Source organism: Alexandromys fortis, unplaced genomic scaffold (assembly GCF_014885135.2).
Source record: "Alexandromys fortis isolate MF-2015 unplaced genomic scaffold, M_Fortis_MF-2015_v1.1 scaffold_111, whole genome shotgun sequence".
NCBI classification, from domain to species: domain Eukaryota; kingdom Metazoa; phylum Chordata; class Mammalia; order Rodentia; family Cricetidae; genus Alexandromys; species Alexandromys fortis.
The window spans coordinates 3,029,681-3,049,673 of NW_026067996.1; the positions used below are offsets into that span (position 1 = coordinate 3,029,681).

Genomic DNA, 19,993 nt, shown 5'->3' on the forward strand with positions numbered 1-19,993 from the left:
CACACACACACATATACAATATTTATTTTTTAAAAGCAGAAGCAAATTGAAAAAAATATTAGTTCCATCCCTGTAGATCGTCAGAAATATACTTTTGAAGTTTTTCAAGCAAAAAAAAAGGTTACAATTTTAGATTACTGAGTGATGAGCTCATGTTCTCATTTTTAGTTCAAAGCAAAGCTTGCTCATTACCAATCATCCTCGTAATTGTGAATTAACAATGGGGAGAGGCGGCCTATGGGGATTAACTTGAGAAACTATTTCACAGAAGACAACGAGAGCTGCTCAAACATGAACGAAACAGCACCAACTGCAGGAGTGTAAATAATACTTACCAAACTGGTCATTCATCAAAATTAAATTGTATCAGTCCCCCCCCCCGCCCCGAGACTTGGTTATCACGGTCTCTACGCCAGACATAACATAAATCCCATAGCTTGTACCGTTTCCAGGCCAGCCCCATCCTTCTCGGTGGAGCTCTCCTGACCATGACTTTCAAAACAAGATTTCTTTGTCTGAAGCTCATTCTATTAGCCAAGAAAAGAGCAGACAAGCCTTTATGTTTTTACAAGATCAAAGCAAAAAAGCAGAAGAAATATTTTATTTGTTTCCCAGGAAGGCTCACCATCTCACCAGGCAGCTCGACCATTCCTGTGTTGTTGTGAACCCCAGCGTCTCTACCTGCCAGCGGCTCCCTTGTTTCAAGTCCCTTCCCAACTAGCTGCACAGGCCACGGAAGAGAAGCGATCTACTCCCCACAAAAGGTTGCATTTTTTAAAGACATCTTACAGGCTTCACTTACACAAAGAAACAACAGTTCTCAGAGGTCTGGGACATTAATTTTTCACAGGCAAAAATACTCAGCTTTAATGCACATGGCCACAGGTTAAATGCAGTGTTCAGCTTGTATACATTGGCCAGAGCAATGTTATTCAAGACTTCCTCCTAGTTCCCGGTTGCAAAGGACTATTCTCCCCACTGTGTTCTATGTTTCCCTTTGCATTTCAAAGCTCTAGAATCAAATACAGTTAAGGTTTCATGTTAAAGTTGGAGGGCATGTTTGGGACTCATATACATCTGTGCCCTTAGTGAATAGCACTGCCATTTTTCTCTAACAGCTCAAAGTGTTTCCTTTCCTTCCTTCCTTCCTTCCTTCCTTCCTTCCTTCCTTCCTTCCTTCCTTTCTTTCTTTCTTTCTTTCTTTCTTTCTTTCTTTCTTTCTTTTTCTTTTCCCAGAAATTTATTTTCAAAAATAAAGAAAAGAAAGAGAAAAAATTGGAAAGGGAGGAACTGATGAGAGAGTGGAAGCAAGAGGAGGCCGAGGGAGAAGGGAGAGAGGAAAGCCTGGGCACTTCCATGTGAGTGAGTCCATTCCACATGGCCACCTCATCCCTCTGGTTAACAATTAGTCTTAAGATGGCCAAGTAGCTCTGAGTTACAATGGTGGAACTGGCCTCTGGTGTTTAGAAAAGGGAGCAGACACGGCTCTGAAGTCTGCGGTTATTGGACAGCTCTGTGTAAAGGCACAACTGGTAACTAGCCTTTCCCCAGTCCAGAGGTGAGATGTCTTAGAGATGAGGTGGCAGACCCAACAAGATGGTACTGATGTTTGTGAACAGGCAACAGAAGGACCGCGTGAGACAGAATAGAATAAGACACCAGATGTTCTGCCCAGGAAATGGAGCAGGGATGCCATTAGTGAGCCTACCCCATTAAAGACATATTTCCGTACACCTATAGCATATCTGTCTACATGACTGCAAATGTAGGATACCGCTTAAGCCTTTTCTCCCTATCTACAGCTACAGGAAGTCCAGCAGCCAAGCACGGTGCTTTTATTAGGCTGAGTCCATCCAGATGATTTTAATAAAGTTTTAAGAGGACATTAGTTTCCTGCTATTTCAATGAAAACCACTTGCAAGAGGAATGTAGAGCAGGAGATCTCTGTCTTATCAAAACATGCCCTTTTTATGCAAATATACCCCCTCTTTACAATAGCCAGCAGTACACAAATACCATCATCGGCTCCACGTGACACAGAGCGGGGTACATCATCATTGTGAATGTGTAAGAGTGGAGAGATGAGGCGCGAGGAAGTGGCTCTGCCTGTGTGTGCGGCTTTCGGGGGTCTCTCAAAGTAGAGCTATGGGAGGTCTGGAGAAGAAGAAGTATGAACGAGGCTCTGCCACCAACTATATCACCCGAAATAAAGCCCGGAAGAAGCTGCAGCTGAGCCTGCCTGATTTCAGGCGGCTGTGTATCCTGAAAGGAATTTATCCCCATGAGCCCAAGCATAAGAAGAAAGTAAACAAGGGCTTCACAGCAGCCCGAACATTTTACCTCATCAAAGATATTAAATTCCTCCTCCATGAGCCCATCGTCAACAAGTTCTGAGAGTACAAGGTGTTTGTTCGGAAGCTGCGCAAAGCCTATGGAAAGAGCGAGTGGAATGCTGTGGAGCGCCTGAAAGACAACAAACCCAACTACAAACTTGACCACATCGTCAAGGAGCGGTACCCCACTTTTATCGATGCTCTGAGGGACCTTGATGATGCCCTGACAATGTGCTTCCTCTTCTCCACCTTCCCACGGACAGGGAAGTGCCATGTGCAGACCATTCAACTGTGTCGCCGACTCACTGTGAAGTTCCTGCACTATGTCATTGCTGCTCGAGCCCTGCGCAAGGTCTTTCTGTCCATCAAAGGCATTTACTATCAGGCTGAGGTGCTGGGCCAACCCATTGTATGGATTGCACCCTATACTTTCTCCCATGATCATCCTACGGATGTGGACTACAGGGTCATGGCCACCTTCACTGAGTTCTACACCACTCTCCTGGGCTTTGTCAACTTCTGCCTCTAACAGTCACTCAACCTTCACTACCTACCCAAGCTTGAAGTTCAGGCCCAGGCAGCTACAAAGGTCAGCGAGGACACATATGCTCTGGACTCTGAGAGCTCTATGGAGAAACTAGCAGCTCTCAGTGCCAGCCTGTCCAGAGTGGTGGTGCCTACTAGAGAGGAGGCTGAGGCCGATGAGTTTCCTATTGATGGGGAGATGACAGCCCAGGAGGAAGGTCGCAGGAAAGAGCTGGAGGCACGGGAAAAGCACAAGAAACTCTTCGAAGGCCTATAGTTCTTCCTGAATCGAGTGGTGCCCCGTGAAGCATTGGCCTTCATCATCAGGAGTTTTGGTGGGGATGTATCCTGGGACAAGTCTTTGTGCACTGGAGCCACCTATGACATCACAGACTCCTGCATCACCCACCAGATTGTTGATCGGCCTGGGCAGCAAACCCCCATCATTGGCAGGTACTATGTACAGCCCCAGTGGGTGTTTGACTGTGTGAATGCCCGGCTCCTCCTCCCTGTGGCAGAGTACTTCCCTGGGGGTGCAGCTGCCACCACACCTTTCACCCTTCGTGAAAAGGAAGGAGATTACATTCCCCCTGAGAAGCTGAAGCTGCTGGCTCTGCAGCGGGGAGAGGACCCAGGAGACTTGAAAGAGGAAGAAGAGGATGAGGATGAGGACGATGAAGATGATGACAATGAAGGTGATGGTGATGCGGGGGGAAAATGAGGAGGAAGAAGATGTGGAAGCTGATACAGAGAAGGAGGAGGAGGCACACCTGTCAGCCTTGGAGCAGCAGCGTCTGGAAGGGAAGAAGCCCCAGGTGGTGGCCGGCACTGTGAAACTGGAAGACAAGCAGCGACTGGCCCAGGAGGAGGAAAGTGAGGCCAAGCGCCTGGCCATGATGATGATGAAAAAGCAGGAGAAGTACCTCTACCAAAAGATCATGTTTGGCAAATGGCGCAAAATCCGAGAGGCCAACAAGCTGGAGGAGAAAAGAAAAGCCCATGATGATGCTGTGAGGTCTGAGAAAAAGGCCAAGAGAACAAGGCCTGTGTGAGCTCCAGCCGTTCCTCTCTGGGAGCTGGACATCGTCACTGGGAGCTGGACATGGCAGCAGCTAGTGGGATGCACACGCACCTGAGCACCAGCCTAGCACCCTCATACTCTGGTTGTGTGTGGCCAGTCCTAGCCTCCATGAAGTTCGTGCCAGTGTCTGGACAAAGCCCAGTTCTTCCTCCAGGAGTCTGACTGATATCCTCATTCTGTTTGGCTTTCCACAGCCTCCTACACAGCTGTGCCCAGAATTCTCAGGGTGCTGTTGTGGAATAAGGGTGGGGAGCTCTTGTTATTAAATGGCTGAACTTTTGCAGCTAATTAGAAAAAAAAAAAGAGTGGGGAGATGGCTCCATGGGTAAGAGCATGTGCCTTGCAAGCATGAGGTTGTGATGCTTGTACTCACAAAAAGCCAGTACTCACAAAAAGCCAGGCGTGGCCCTATGTGCCTGAAATAATGATGCTGGGGGTAGCGGGACAGAGATGATATTTCTGAAGCTCACTGGCTGCCAAACTAGCCAAAACATGAACTCTCAAGGAAACAAAGCAGAGTAGAGGAACATGCTCACTGTTGTCCTTCTGGCCTCTGTATACACACAATCACACATGCTTGTGAATATAATACACACACACAACACACACACACACACAAGAGAAGAAAGAGTGAAGAAATGATGAGTAGAGTGGATGTCATGGTATTTTGTCCAGTTTCTTCTTCAAGGATTAAGGTTTCTCCCAGCCCCCATTCTGAAAGTTCAGGGTCTTGGTTACAAGAGTCACTCTGTAGGTCTTTTCCTCAGCCAGAGTGTCTTGTCCTAGCCGTGTCTCTTTGGTGGTTGGTTGGTCAGCATGTATATGTGAGTAGAAGGGTGAGAAGAGGCACCCAAGAACCTGGCTCCCTAATGCCAACTCCAAAACCTCCATTGTAGAGATGTGGTCCTTCCTGTGGCTGTGTCATAGTTTAACATCACTTTCTGCCTGTTTCTACTTCCTGTAACCTCTTCAAGAGAATACAGAACTAGGTCCTATGTACATCTCCACCTCAGAGCCACTTTCCCAAAAAACCCAATCTAAGATGCCAAGCATATTTCTTCCTAATCTATCTCATAATGATTTTAATTAACTTTTTATTATGGAGATGCATAAAACTTATAAAAGCCAAGAAAGGACCACATTAGTCTTATTGTCATTTTGGCATTTTAATTTTCATCTGTTTTCTAAAGTATATTCTTTTCATTCAGTTTCACCCACAGATACTACAGTTTATCTAACAACGATCTGGGGGTAAAGTTCTTGCCATGAAAGCATGAGGACTGGAGGCTGGATTCCAACCATCCAAGTAAATGCTGTGTGGGCATGGCAGCCCCCAGTGCTCAGAGATCAGAGGCAGGGCATTTGTGGAGCAAGCTCAATAGCTAGAATAGCTGAATTGGTGATCTTTGGGTTTGAGTGAGAGACCCTGCATCAATATATAAGATGCAAAGTGACCAAGGAGGACACCCATTTTAACCTCTGATTTCCCATACACTTGCATACACACATGCGCTTAGCCACATGTGGACACATATATAAACGTGCTTACCAGAAAAGCAATAACCTACTAATATGAGGACATAAAATTCACCCTAGTTTCATTTTCTTGAAAGCCTAACGTACATATAATCATTCATCATTCGTCTTTCAGGTATGATTATTTCTTATGGCACACATTGATTTTAGAATTTTCATTTGCACTATAAGAATCACATTGAAGTAACCATTACTTTCCACCAAGAATCACATTGAAGTAACCATTACTTTCCACCAAGATACTTACTGGGCTTGTGCTATGAGATTTTACCCAAATTCCTTTTTTGGGACTAAGGTTCCTGTTATCCCTGCAGCAAAATATTGGGGTCTTGCTGAACTTCTTGCCTCCTCTCTTCTTGTGTCCTTCTGTGTTGTGAGCTGAGTTCCCTAGGGTCCTCTCTGTAGCTGGCAGTCTCTACTGTGCTGCTGGGATGCAGCTCAGCATGAGGCCTAGGGTGTGGTCCTCAGCGCTGCATACCCTTGGTGTGGGGTAGTTGCACATGCTCATAGCACAGCCCTTGGCAGGTGTTGGCAGAAGGATCAGAAGGTCAAAGGTATCATCATTCATAGAAAGTCTGGGGCTAGCCTGGATTACACGAGACCCTGTCACAGAGAGAAGCAAAATACATGGCAAAAAAAAATGTTCAGAGTCTCTAGAAGTAGGAATGCTACTTCTCAAGACTTGAATTAGAGAACACCAACTGGCTTCTTTATAAAATAAAAATAAAAACTTTATGCCTTCCTTTGATGTGTATAGTGTACATTTTGGGAACAGGGATCTGGCAGGCGGTGTTGGTTATATAAGACCTAGCAGGAAAAGTCAACAAGTGCTTAGGACCCAGACAGCTCTGTGCACATGTGTGCACAGAAGCGGATGGCAGACACAGACTTTTCATTGAGGGCTAAAGATAGAGAAGCTGAGTGGTAACCATGTCTCGACAAGCTCTGTAGCCCATATGAAGGCCTTTCTCCAAAGGAGAACAAGGAGCCATCGGAAGGCATGTGTGTGTTCATGTGTATGTAGGCACTTGCTTGTACTTGCAAGTATCATGCATATGGATCAGGAGGACAGAAATAGATGTTGGGTGTTTTTGTCTATTGCTCACCACTTTGAGTTAGAGTTCACTGAGTTGGCCCAGGAATCTGCCTGTCTCTGCCCTGTGCAGAAACTACAGACATGTAGCTCAGTATCCAGTGTTGTCCATGGGTACTGGAAATCCAAGCCCAGATCTCCATGATTCTGCAGCAAATGCACTATTAATCAAATCCTCCTGGTCCCCACTAAAGAGTGTGAAGTAGGTGAAAAATCAGATCCATTTTGCACAGTGAAAACATCATTCCAGAGGAAGGGTAGAGGGATGACTTGGCTTCAGCGCAAAAATTAGGGCTATGTGAGACTATGGCTTAAGCCGGTGAGTGCTGCTCATACTAAAAGTTGTTGTAAAGATCCTGATTTTCTTGAACTTCTCTGACTGGGCTATTGAGTCAAAGCAAGGGCTGATAACCAGCCTGTGAGCAGAAAGGAAGCCGAGAACAGAAGAGAAAATAAAACTTTCCTACACTCTAAACATAGAAGGCTGAAGATTCACAAAGGATTGGTAGGTGCTTAAGAGTCCGTGAAGCTGTGTGTACTGGGTGCTGAGGTCAAAACAGTTTGCTCAGTATGACTCCAAACCTGAGGAAGCCTTGACGATGTCTGCTGCATGTTACCATGGGAACCAGGTAGTAGATGTCACCAAGGTAGTACACATATCCCTTTCTTCCTACTGAAATTATGAGACCCAGGAGAGCAGACCCCATTGCTCAGATGAAAAAGCCGACTAGCAGGTTCCCATTAAGAGAAGCAGTTGCCACTGAAGAGCCAGAGATAGAGTGAGTGCTTCAGAGTGATGGTAGGCTCAGCATATTTCCCATAGGTCCGTGGCTTTCTGGGGGCCTTCTCTGTGTGGTGTTAGGTATTTGTGGTCTCCTCAGCTTCCCATGGTTGAAGTCACATTTTATGCTTAGCATTTACCATGGGAGGGCTGGGCCGAGCCATCTGTGTGGGGAACTTCAAAGGTGTGTTTTGCTTTACATTCTGTTACAATGAAGTCAATGCAAATTGTTTTGTGTGTGTGTGTGTTTTAAAACTATTTTGCTTGGTCTCGGAGGGGTAACAGGGAGAGTGAGCTAGTGCTAGCCATGGCTTGTAATGTGATGTTAGTCTGGCATATGAAAAAACAAATCCCACAGATGTTAGTGTTGATTCACTGTTGTGTTGTGGGAATCTACACTTTGTTATTTTTCAAATTCTATTTGGATACAGATTTCTCATAGTCGGGAAAACACTCCGTTTCCATTTAGACATAATTTAGCGCTGGCAAGGCCTCCTTTTCTTTCCTTTTTTGTTTTAACTTTTATTCAGGAGCAGCACAAACAGTTGAACTCGAGGCTGACCTGGCCTTTATTTAATATTCTGTCAGAGATGGACGGAAAGGCATCATTCCCTCATGGAGAAGGCTCTCAGCCAGAGTTCACATTGATCAAGAGTTCAGAGTGTACACAGAGCCTTAGCACAAATGGGAAAGAGCAGGGCTCAAGGGTCGCAGGACTGAGCCTGCACATGAACTTTACGGAGCTCTTACCATAAGGCAGTACCACCCCTCCCCTGCTTGGCAAGAACTTAGCCAAGATGGCGGCTGCATGGGAAGCACTGACCCCACCAGTCAGATCCAACAACATCTATCTTGTTACTTGCAGGAAAACTTTAACATAGGATGACATAGAATTAGATATTTTGTCAATTGAGTTCATTATTCCTCCCAAACTGGTCATTATTAGGATTGACATGACTAAATAAAAGGGAGAAAATAGCCCCTTACTTAATATATGTAGAAAACTTCCCTTAGAGTTTTAATTACTGTAAATGTATAAATTATATTGAGCTCCCCTGCAAAGCAGACTGTAGTTGGAATCTACAGTGCCACTGACATTTGGAGCCAGACAATTTCTTGTTCTGCAAGGGTTTAATTATGATTGCAGATGTTTAGCAGTTCCCTTGGCTTCTCCCTGCCAGATGCTGTCAACCAACCCAAGTTGTGGTAACCAAAATGATGCCTAGAGCTTCGAATGTAGCTCAGTTGGCTGTCGGAATATTTCATATGGTGTAAAGCCTTGGGCTCGATTATAAATACTGGATAAACTGGACGTGGTGACTCATGCCTGTGATTCCAGAACTTGGGAGGCAGAGGCAGTCAGATCTCTGAGTTCAAGGGCAGCCTGGGACAGAAGGCTGCACAGAGAAACAACACTCAAAACAACAACAACAGAGTGCTCAAAGTAAACCTGGGCAATGCTTTGGAACCTTGCTTCTAGCTCAGTTTATAGCACGCTTGCCCATAGGGCTTTGGGTTTTTAGTATGTATAAAGCCAGGTTCCATCTCCCATACCACATAAATCAAGCATGGCATATATACCTATAATCTCAGGAAGTAGAGACAGGAAGATCACCAATTCAAGGCCATCCTGGCCTACATGAGATCCTTTCTCAAAAAAAAAAAAATCAAGAAAAAGAAGCTAGAGAGATGGCTCAGGGATTTAAAAACACTGGCCACTCTTGCAGAAGATCCAGGTTAGGGCCCCAGCAACCAAGTCAGGAGGCTTACAACCACCTGTAACTCCAATTCCAAGGGATCTAACACCTTTTTGACCTCTACAGATGCCTACATGAACACACTTAGGCACACCAATATGCATAAAATAAATAAATAAATCTTTAAAAAAATAACAGCAGTAACAAATAAGTGATATCTAGTTCTTGTCAAATATCTTCTGGTGAGCGTGGTAAAGCAGTCCCCAGTTGAAAAACACTAATTTAGAAAAATCCAAGTGTTTTAAAGGGGTAGTTCCTTTATTAAAGGAGGAAGTAGATGTTAGTCATTCTTATTATAGACATAACAGATCCTTGTATTGATAAAATATGGAAACATGCTATTCAGGTAATAATGTATCACCTTAGAGTTAGTGTTGGCATTTTGTTTTAATAAATAAAAGTGGGATTCTGACATCAAATCTATAAAAATTAAGTTTACATTCTTCTGGAACTCTCCTCTAAGAGATGCACTGATAGAAAATGTAGTTCAAGGCCACGGACATATGCTCACGTCCCTCTGTTAGTTTCTCTACTTGCAGCAGTTGCTAGTACATCTCCAAACATGATCCCAGCAGCTGACCCCTACTGTCTTCCCAGCCTCCTCTCCTTGACTGAACCTTAGTTCACAGACTTGGTTTTCTTTTCACATGTAGCTCTCTGGTTTTTCTAGTTTGTATCCAGCTAACTCTTCCCATTGGACAAGCTTGCCCGTCACCTAGCCCACACAGCAACAGGCACAGAGCCCAAGTAAATAGGAACTCTTCTTTGGAATGTTTAGAGACGAGGGGAAGTGATAAACCCTTAGGGGAGACTGGGGGTTTTGTCTTTTTTTTCCCAGTCTCTTGATATATATATATGTGTATGTGTATGGGCACATATACTTTTTTCCCTCTACTTCTTTTTTAAATTAAGGATCAGGGGCTTATAAAGTCTACAGTTAACAAAGAGGTGGGTATGTCAGGTTCTTAGGATACATGGAACTACACAAAGAGATTCAGGATGAAAAGGCAGTTTGTATTCCCCAGGGGTAGAAGAAACAAGATAGCCTGACGTTGGCTTTCACATCCTTTTCTCCTATGGAAGCATGAGGTGACTACTAGCTACTTCATCTTAGTGACATCATCGTCACTGTTGTGCCACAGCGTCTGCCTTCTCCTAACAGCTAAGCCCAAGGGCGGTGCTTTGACCGACCGGGAAAACTGAGTCTCATGGTAGTTGTGAACGGTGTCAATGTCATACCATGTTACCTTTGCACTTGTGATTGCAAGGAAATTTCCCCTGTTCCAGAATGTGTAGCCCCGCCTCCTCCCCTGCCACCTGGGGTGGCTGATAAGGGAAAATCTGGTTGCTATATTTCCTCTCATCTTTCAACAATGAGTATGGAGAGCTGGAGGACCAATGGCCAGATGGAGCGCAGGAAACACTTCGCCTGGGATTTTCCTTTACAATAACCTGTCTAAATAGTCTCCTGTATCCACATCAGCCATGCCTGTCTCAGGCTATGAGTGTCTTAAGGTCTTGCTATTCAATGTGTACTCTAATTACCTAACAGCTTGTATCGTGTGTGGAATCGTGGGCCACACCCAGATCTACTGTGTGGTTCCCAGATGACTGAAGCACAATGGCCCTAAGACGAAGGAAGGTGGTCCTAACCCAAGAATTCCATATTCCAGTAGTTCTTTCTATTTTTTTTTTAATTTTTTTACGGTTATTTATTTTTAATTTATGAGTATGAGCATTTGCCTTCACATATGTCTATGTACTACACATATGCTTGGTGCCCAGAGACGTCAGAAAAGATCACTGGGTCCCCTGCATCTGGAGTTACAGAAGGTTGGGAGTCACAGTGTGGGAGCTAGGAACCGAACCTGGGTCCACTGCAAGAACAATTGCTCTTCATCACCAAGTCACCACGCCACCGCCTCCGGGGTCTTTTAAAGCTAAATATACACCAAAACCCTCACAAGAGCTGGTGAAATACAGATTTCAAGGCCTCCTCTCCCCACTAGGGTTCTGGATTCTATAATTTACTGTCAAGGCGCAATCGTTTACATTTCTAACAAGTTATCTGGTGGCCTGGAGACCCCAGTCTGTTAACCATTGCTGCAGCCAAAGAAATTGAGGAACTAGTCAATCAAATGCATCAGGATGCTTTGCTGATAGATTTTCTCTGTCTTGGTGTTAGTGTTTGGGTATTGAAGCACTTTGATCCATACAAACTATGCTTTAAAAAAATTTATGTTATGGATTAGTGTTCCTCAAAATGGACTCTGGGAGCTAGTAGTCTTTTAACAATAGAGACTGACAATTTTGAATTGAAAAAAGGAGGAGGAGGAAAAGAAGAGGAAGAAGCAGCAGCCGCTAAGTGCAATCAAACGACCTTGTTGATGGGAAGGGATATGCATGCTTTTGGTGTCTGGCATGTCAGTGCAGCTGTTTAGCCCTTTGGCAAATGAATAGCGCATTTCTCCAAGGGATTGATGCAGGTTGAAAATAAATTCTGTGTTGTTGAGATTCACATAACATATACCAGGAAAGGGGACAAAGAGGTATCTACGACGACATTTGAATTACCATTTCATCCCCCTTATTGAAATACAAGCCAAGAATCAAACACTGATTAAACAGAGAGCGTTGACATTTTACTCTGGGATGCTGGAGTCCAGCCTAGACAAAGAGCCTGTTAAATGTGAGAGACAAAGAGTCCTATTGTGAGGCAGCACATTCATCTGGGAGAAATATTAAGTGGAGTTTCAAAGGACGGAGTTCTCCAGCAGTTTTACCTACAGCACTCACTGAGAGGTGGTGGGTGAAACCACACTCAAAACACGTGAATGGGAGGTGAGAGTCATTCCTTAAAAACTGGTTGGGATTCACATTAGAAGCCCAACTTTTACCTCCAGTGAAGGGAATTCATACCAGAAAATGAAAACCAAAATGGCTGATGAAATTTGAACCAGTAAGTAATATACGCTAAGCAAGTTAAATATAAAGTACTTATTTTATCATATTTTTCATGGTCAGGGGATATAGGAAAGGGCAGGATGGATGGATTCTTTACCATCAAAGATCATTATAATAACAAGCCTGAAAAGAATGAAAGAGCAAACCCAGTAACTCAGTGTTACACCTGAATAACTAGTCAAACGAGATGCAGAACCAGTGGGGTGGATGGCTTTAGAAATAACGCCTTGAGTTACTGTGAGTGATTTCCTTGAGCTAACAAAGAAGAGCAGAGAGAGAGAGAAAAAAAATAGCCATGTGAATGTTGGAATGAAGAGACTTCTAGAAATCCAAAACAGTATGCAAAAAAGATCACAACCAAGTGGGAGAAAAATGAAAACAAAAGCTGAGTGTTGACAGAACTGGAAGAAGACACATTTACTACACAGATGAAGTGTGCAAGAGTCCATGATGAGTCATGTGGGAACGTGTTAATGTGTGCGCACATCTGGTGGGAACAGGAGCCGCAGTGCCCTAGGACACGTTAGACTCAGTCTCCTGGTTTTGGACCATCCCATTGTCTGTGATCCATTTTCTTATCCCCTGACCAGGGCACAGCACTTCCTGCTGTGCTTACACAAACAGGCTAAGCACTTGACTGCGTCTAGGATTACAAGCAGAAGCATCCTATGGCATGCTGATGACCCTAGTGCTTCCCCAGGGTTGCCTTTATCTGTCTGCCTTGCCTGTGGTTAGGAGCTCTGCCTGATGTTCCTGCTAAGTTCAGTTCCACACAAACATCTTCAACAATGTGCCCTTGCTCAGTCTCATCTGCTCCTTGAGTAGGTTACTCAGCTCTCTCCACAGCACTACAGCAGGAGAACAAAAGAGCCAGGGAGTAGTATTAGGGATCACAGAGTCTACGATGGCCTGACTTCTCCTTGTGGTGAACTATATGATAATTTCATATCCGTGAATATTTGGGGTAGTTTTTAAATATAAAGAGATTACTAGATAAGTTACTTATTAAAGTAAAGTGATTTGTTTGCCTGGAGTTAAAAAAGGAGGATTGCCCATAGGATAGAGACGTCTAAAGATGACTTGGGGTATTTTAGAAAGTGCGTATGGTAAGTTTCTTTTCACATCATTTTCCACTATAAAATAAGCATATAAATCAGACAGAGGGACCCCAAAATGTTGGGGTCAATTGTCAATTTTTTTTCCCTGCAGTGACACAGGAAAACCACTGAGGGTTAGCCAGGGAATTCGGGGAATGTAGGACAGTGTAGCCAGGAGAAGGAACAGGCTGGCCTTCCTCTGGTGACTTCCAGCTCCACAGCTCAGGACATGCACCTTCTAAAGATGTCCACATTCCTGGACCAGAAACTCCCTCTGTCACAGTGACAGTTTAATCCTAGACAGGGAGGCGGGGGCTCACAAATGCTCTCCCTTGTACTGTGTGGCTTTTTAGGAGCATGGCGTTCATCAAGGCAGGCTGACCTCCTTGCAAGCAAAGGGAGGCACAAACCTGCTTTTCTTTACTCTTTTTGAAGACAGCCTGATTGTGTAATCATACCCACACAAGTCTGGCTTGTGTTGTTAGAGGAATTATCTCCTCATTAAAAATAAATCTTAATCAGCCTCATTTGAAGGCTGCTTTTGTCTGTAACTTCATCAAGAGGGTGATGAATGTGAGCCAGGTTTTTAAGCTGAGGGACAGTAGAAAAAGTCAGAAATGTCCAACAGTACAGATTATAGCCACCTTAGGGACTTGGATAAGTGTGGGGCAATCAAGTACAAATAGGATGGGCTTGAATGTTTGAGTGTTGCCTAACCCTGCCCGCGGGGCAACAGAAAAACCCAAGTCTCTCTGAGAGGGTTCATTTTCAGAGAAGGCTGTTCCTTGTGGGCCTCAGCTTCTTCATCTGTAAAATGAGATGTAAAATTATGTAAATGAGACAAATGTCTGTTGTAGGAGGCCGCTTGTTTGTTTCCTGGCTGCCCAGACTCCTGAAATAACCACACAGAAACTGTATTGATTAAATCACTGTTTGACCCATTAGCTCTAACTTATTATTGGCTGATTCTTACATCTTAATTTAACCCATTTCTAGTAATCGGTGTATCGCCACTTGGTTGTGGCTTATTGGGTAAATTCCCATCCAGCTCCAGCGGGGCTACATGGCTTCTCACTGACTCTGCCTCCTTTCTCCCAGCATTCAGTTTAGTTTTCCCTGCCTAGCTCTGTTCTACCCTATCAGGCCAAGCCAGTTTCTTTATTCATTAACCAATAAAAGCAACACATAGACAGAAGGTCTAATTGTCATAGTGCAGTGTTGGTTATAGGTGTTAAGTGAGCCAATTCATATAAATCACTCTTAACAGCATTTAGGTGTCTGGTCTAGTGTAGGGTTAATGAGAGCACTTACTATAAGGTAGAGCTATTATTATTTTTGAATTTTTTTTGGCTTTTCTACTGTGTTGAGCAAGAAAAACATTCATATGGTCCTAGAATGTGGGAGCTGAAAAAAAACCTTTAGTGTTTTGTTTCTAGTCTGTTTCCATGTGCATCTACATTGTTTAAGACATTGGTTGTATAAGAAAGGGATTCCTTTACCTCTAAGTTTAGGGAAGTGTTAAGTAAAGTCAATCCTTTAATACAGTGCCTAGCTGCATTCATCTCAAAAGTCAGTCTGTCTACCCCACAGGTTCTTAATTTTTAAGCTTGATCCGTGCATCATTTTGAAGGCCTTGGATACTGTAGATGTTGGTGTGTGGGGGTAGAAAGAGGATGCTCTCTTCTGGTTCTAGCCTTCTCCTCCTGCTTCCTGGTCCACAGCCAGACTGTGAACAAGGCTCAGCCATGGGCTAGCACCACCACTGAGTTGAGTCTTGCCTTCCTTAAAGGGGTGGATTGTACTTTGAAGTTTTGTGCCAAAAGAAAACTTTCTCCCCTTAAGCTGTGATGTCTCATATTTGGTCAGAGAGACGCAAACATAAATGCTATAATAAACAGCATATCAAAAATCTACCATTGTTCCTGGCTCACGATAACAGCTCAGAATATGGCAGTGATCCTAGACAGCACACCCTTCCCCGTGACCTGACCACAGAGCCCATCTGTTGGAGCTGAGCTCCTGAGCTCTCAGGAGCATTCCTTCTTGAAAACTGCCTGAGAACTCATTGATGCTCACACAAGAAAGTGAAGCCTCCCCAGACTTAATTAGCAAGGAGAGAGCCCTACCTGTAGTCCTCAGGCTCCCAGTGCCTTCCCAGGAGGCTTTGCATAAAGCACACAGCTTGTCTGGGTTCCTGAAGGAAAAGACCTGGAGTTAAAGGAGGACCAAAGCCTGAAACACAGGTGTGAGGACACAGGCATACAAGCCACGAGTGCACCTGCCTTCTCGGAGTTATCTCATGCACATGGTGCATTTCCAGGCCCTCACTTTCCTTCTCTGAGCTGAGGGGGATGGTCTTGTCTGTGAGATACTTAGACTATAGTAAAAGGAATCAGTAAAGAGCATGCCTTAGTTAGCAACCACACAGTGCTCCAGGCACACAGCAAGGCTTCAGAAGACGCAGCCAGGCCTCAACAACGTTTAAAAGCGAGGCACGTGTCATAGACAGTAAAGGAGATTGGATGACAGCTGCTTGTTTGCTAGGGCCTTCCTCTTGAAGGACTTTTAAAAAATCTATAGCAAAAATAAAAAAAAAAAAACCTGGCTGGAAATTGGGCGATAGACTTTACCAGGTATTTCTAGAAAGTCTCTCAAATGACCAAGAGTATAGGGAAAGGGACTCATTATAAAAAAATCACCAGGGTAATACAAATCAAACTTAGAAGCACACAGGACCTCACTTTTACAAGGGTGGTTGCTCTCAAAAAAACACCAACTATAACAAGCACAGTGAGAAGTGGAGAAAATAGGACCCATCCACTGCTGCTGAGAGTGTAAATAGTACAGTGATAATGGAAAAAAGTGTGGAGGCTCCTCAAAAACAAAACACAGGGCTAGTTCATAATTCAGTAACCCCACATATAGCCAAAGACAACGAAAGCAGCACAGGGAGGCATGCACACTGCATGTTAAGTGTAGCACTGTACATAGAAACCCAGAAATGCATCAAGAGATGCAGCTTGAGAATGCTGCACAGGGAGCAGCACTAATATTTTTTTTCCTTTGTAATATTGAATCAGCCTGAAAGAAACAAACCACATTCATCTGTAACCGTGAAAGACAGCTGTGGTCACAGTGCTGAGGGCACGTGATGGCTGAGCACTCAACCCTAAATGGGACATCTTCATCGTCTCTCCAGGGCGCTGGGAGCATTAAGGAAGCGGGTGGAAAGACTGTGAGAACAGTAGGGTAGAGAGGGATGCCGTGAAATGCTGCCGTCCACCTGCGGTACGGCCACTGCAACCACAAGCAGGAGTGGACACTGCACAAGCCTGGGGCCTCGGCATTGCATCATGTGTAGAGGGGCACCCAAAGGACTCACCCCTCCTGTTACACTGACTGTTACGTGGTGATGGTTGCTGTAGCAGGGAGTGTCATTTGCTCAGACGGTGTGGCCACTGGACAGCTAGTAGGGAAACAGAAAGTGGGAGAGAAAGCAGGACTGATAACAGGGTAATCGGGTACCGAATACAGCCGTGCGCATTGCTTGCATGTGAAACTCTCAAAATGGCCTTTAAAAGAAGGCTGCTAGTTTTTGCTGCCAGCATGGCAAATTGTGGTTTGGGTTTAGGGCTTTTGGGTTTTACTCTAGAAAGTCGTGAGGCAAGTCATCTTTGGAGGGATGCCTAAACAGTGCCCGCCCATCAGGGAGGGAGCCATGGCGGAGCCAGAGCCAAGGCCCGGCACTAGGAAGAACTGAGATAGTTTGGGAAATGCTTGCAGGAAAGAGAACAGCGGATGCTGCTTGTAGGATCCGGGCTGTCGGTGGAGTTCATGTGCATATAACGGCATCTTTTCGCTTTTCTGGCTGCGTATTGTGCATCACAGAAACAGCCCTGGTCCAAGGAGTTTTAAGACAAAATAAAATCAACCTCACTTTAAATGATTTCTGAAAGAGTGTTCCTCAGAAGCTTGCTCTCAGAGAAAAGCCTGGAATCAGGCTTGAAGACGTCACTGGGCCCCAGATTCGCTGCACTGTGGATTCTGAGGTAAGGGCCAGCTGTCTGTTTCAAAAAGACCATCAGGCAATTCTACGACTATTACAATTTCAGAAGCATTGACATGGTCTTCAGGATAGCATCTCGTCCCCCAGATTATGAGAACAAGAATGAGGCTCACACTCTGTCCCTGGAATGGGGACAGAATACAGTGTGCCTTGTCTCTAAACTCAAGCTTGCTCAAGGGGTTCCTCTCCCAGTCTCTGTAAGCTCAGGTTCAGCGGCAGCCAATTACAGAAGGCTGCCCCATAGGCTGTGAGGACAACAGCTGGAGGTTCCCCTGGGCAGAGTTTTTCTTTCTGACCCAAAATCCAGATCTATGAAGAAAGAGAACACAAAGGTAGGTCAGGGAGCCCAAAGCCAGATCTCAACACATAAGCCAATGACCGCCATCCTCAGCCACAAGCCTGGAGCTTGTCCACTTGACAGCCTCTAAGGTCAGCCAGGAGACAAGCTTCTAGGCACCTCAGTGAGGAATGTTTTTAGATTGGGGAAATGGAGATTGGAAGACTCACCCTAAATGTTGGTGACATCAGCACATGATCTGGGGTACTGGACTGAGTAAAAAGGAGGTAGTGAACTCAGCACCAGGGTTCGCCTCCATGCTTCCGGCTGTGTATGCAGTGTGACCCAGTGCCTCGCTGTGGATGCAGTGTGACCCAGTGTCTCGTTGTGGATGCAGTGTGACCACTGTGGATGCAGTGTGACCCAGTGCCTCCCTGTGGATGCAGTGTGACCCTGTGCCTCACTGTGGATACAGTGTGACAGCTGTGGATGCAGTGTGACCCAGTGACTCGAGTGCCACCTTTCAGCCACAGTGGACTGTGACTCCTGGAAGGACTGTGACATAAACCCTTCCTCTCTTAGTTTCTCTTTGTCAGACATTTTGCCATAACAACCAGAAGAAATAACTATGTAAACCAATGCCCCAGCCTCCTCTTAGCAAGGTAGTTATTAGTGTATTAAGCAGTCAGCCATCACCCAAACCCAGCCTTTCTCTTCTGGTATCTTTCCAATTCTATTCATAGGGCTAAAACTCAAATTATTTCTTCCTCATCTCCACTGATCGATCAATAAGTCATTCATGTGTCTTGGCTTTTGCTTTCTTGGTATTAGGAAACACCTCTCACAAATCTGTCCTGATTCCTGTAGCATGGAACTGAATCCCTAAGTGAGAAACTTGTCCCCAAGAGGCACGAAGTAGGCTTGAGATGGAGGCTTTGTGCATAACTGGGTGTTTCCTGTCTGCCAATTGCTGTAGGCTCCATTGTCTGCTTGGTTAAGTCTCCTACTATATGAGCATATGCAACCGTAGCTTTAAACTGTAAGTGCTAACACAGGCAACTTAAAGGAATTACAATATGTTCTCTAATCCCCACTGCTGTAGTTAGTGCCACACTTTAGGTGACTTAGTTACGTATTTACTATGTACTTGTTTGATTGTGAGGGTTTTAAAGCATACCCATGCTCAGGATTCAAGATGGCCGTATCAACTGTTCATGTTCTCGGCTATCAGTATGGTCCACAAATTTAAACCTTTGTTTCAGAATCAGAAATCCCAAGGAGCTGGAGAGATGGCTCAGCAGTTAAGACCATGTGCTGCTCTTTCCAAGAAACAGTATTCAGTTCCCAGCACCATAACAGCAGCTTACAACATCCAGTTCCAGATGCAATCTGATGCCCTCTCCTGACCTCCACAGGCTCTTGCACATCCATGGTGCACATGGAAAACACTCAGGCACACACACACACACACACACACACACACACACACTAGATTAATCTTTTTTATACCACTAAGATATGTTTCCAAGTATGTATATATCTTTATTTACTTCTCCAACAAATATTTCCAGGAAAAAATAGGGAATGAGGAATTTTATCAAATCAGATATTATGTCATGTTAACGTCGCCGGAATAATGTGCTATGCCACTTGGATGTGGAATCCATTTTTCACTCGCCTTTACTATTTAAAATGGTTAAGTTCAAGTTTTCCATCACATTGGGTCTTAATTTTAAGGAAGAACAGCTAGGCATCCACTTGTGAATCTGGTTCATTTTCTTCTAATATCAAAGAAAGATGTCATTAGAAACATGACCTGATTATATATTCACATGTATTTCTTTATTAAATTCACATGAATTCTTTTCTCCACTTTATGAGTTAATGCACACTTATTAAAAATCCAAAAGAGAAATGAAGAGAAAAGTTGGCTATGCTTGGCAAGCCCTTGGACCTAACTGTTCAAAGATCAGTTAGATTGGTTTCTGCAACCAGAAGCTGCAGTTGGATATTTTTGCCCCCAATTGCTGGCACAGGAGTTGCTCTCCAAGGGTTTTGGGATGAGTTTAGTTGAACCCTTAAATGAGAAACTCTAGATAACATTCAGAAAATAGCATTGTCTTGCAGTTTCTTCTCGTAATGCCCAAGCTTGTTCTTTTCAATTTAATAGAGTTAAATGCAAGAGGACAGCATTGTTAATTGAGCAGGAGTTTTAAACATTTGTGTTTTACGTGTGTGGATTTATTGTGTATGTAATTGTGTATGCATGCTTTCTTGTGTTGACATGGAAGAGACCAGAGTTTGATGTCAGGTGTCTTTTTGGTTTGCTTCCATGTTGTATTGAGGCAGGATCTCTTTCTTGAGCACCTAGAGCCCTCTAATTTGGCTGATCTAGCTAGGCATCTCCCTCTGCAGATCTCGTGTCTCTGCATTCTGGGTGTTGTGGTTAGAGCCTGGCACTTGTGTGGGTATGTAGAGCTGAA

At 44.4% G+C, this 19,993-nt stretch overlaps 1 long non-coding RNA gene and 1 pseudogene across 3 annotated transcripts in view; both read left to right on the forward strand.

The window, feature by feature from the left end:
- The window catches only part of LOC126512471 (uncharacterized), a 296,711-nt gene that overhangs the window by 180,585 nt on the left and 96,133 nt on the right, over positions 1-19,993 (forward strand). The gene's annotated exons all lie outside the window — the stretch shown is intronic.
- On the forward strand, positions 1,350-6,277 carry LOC126512458 (pescadillo homolog; annotated as a pseudogene).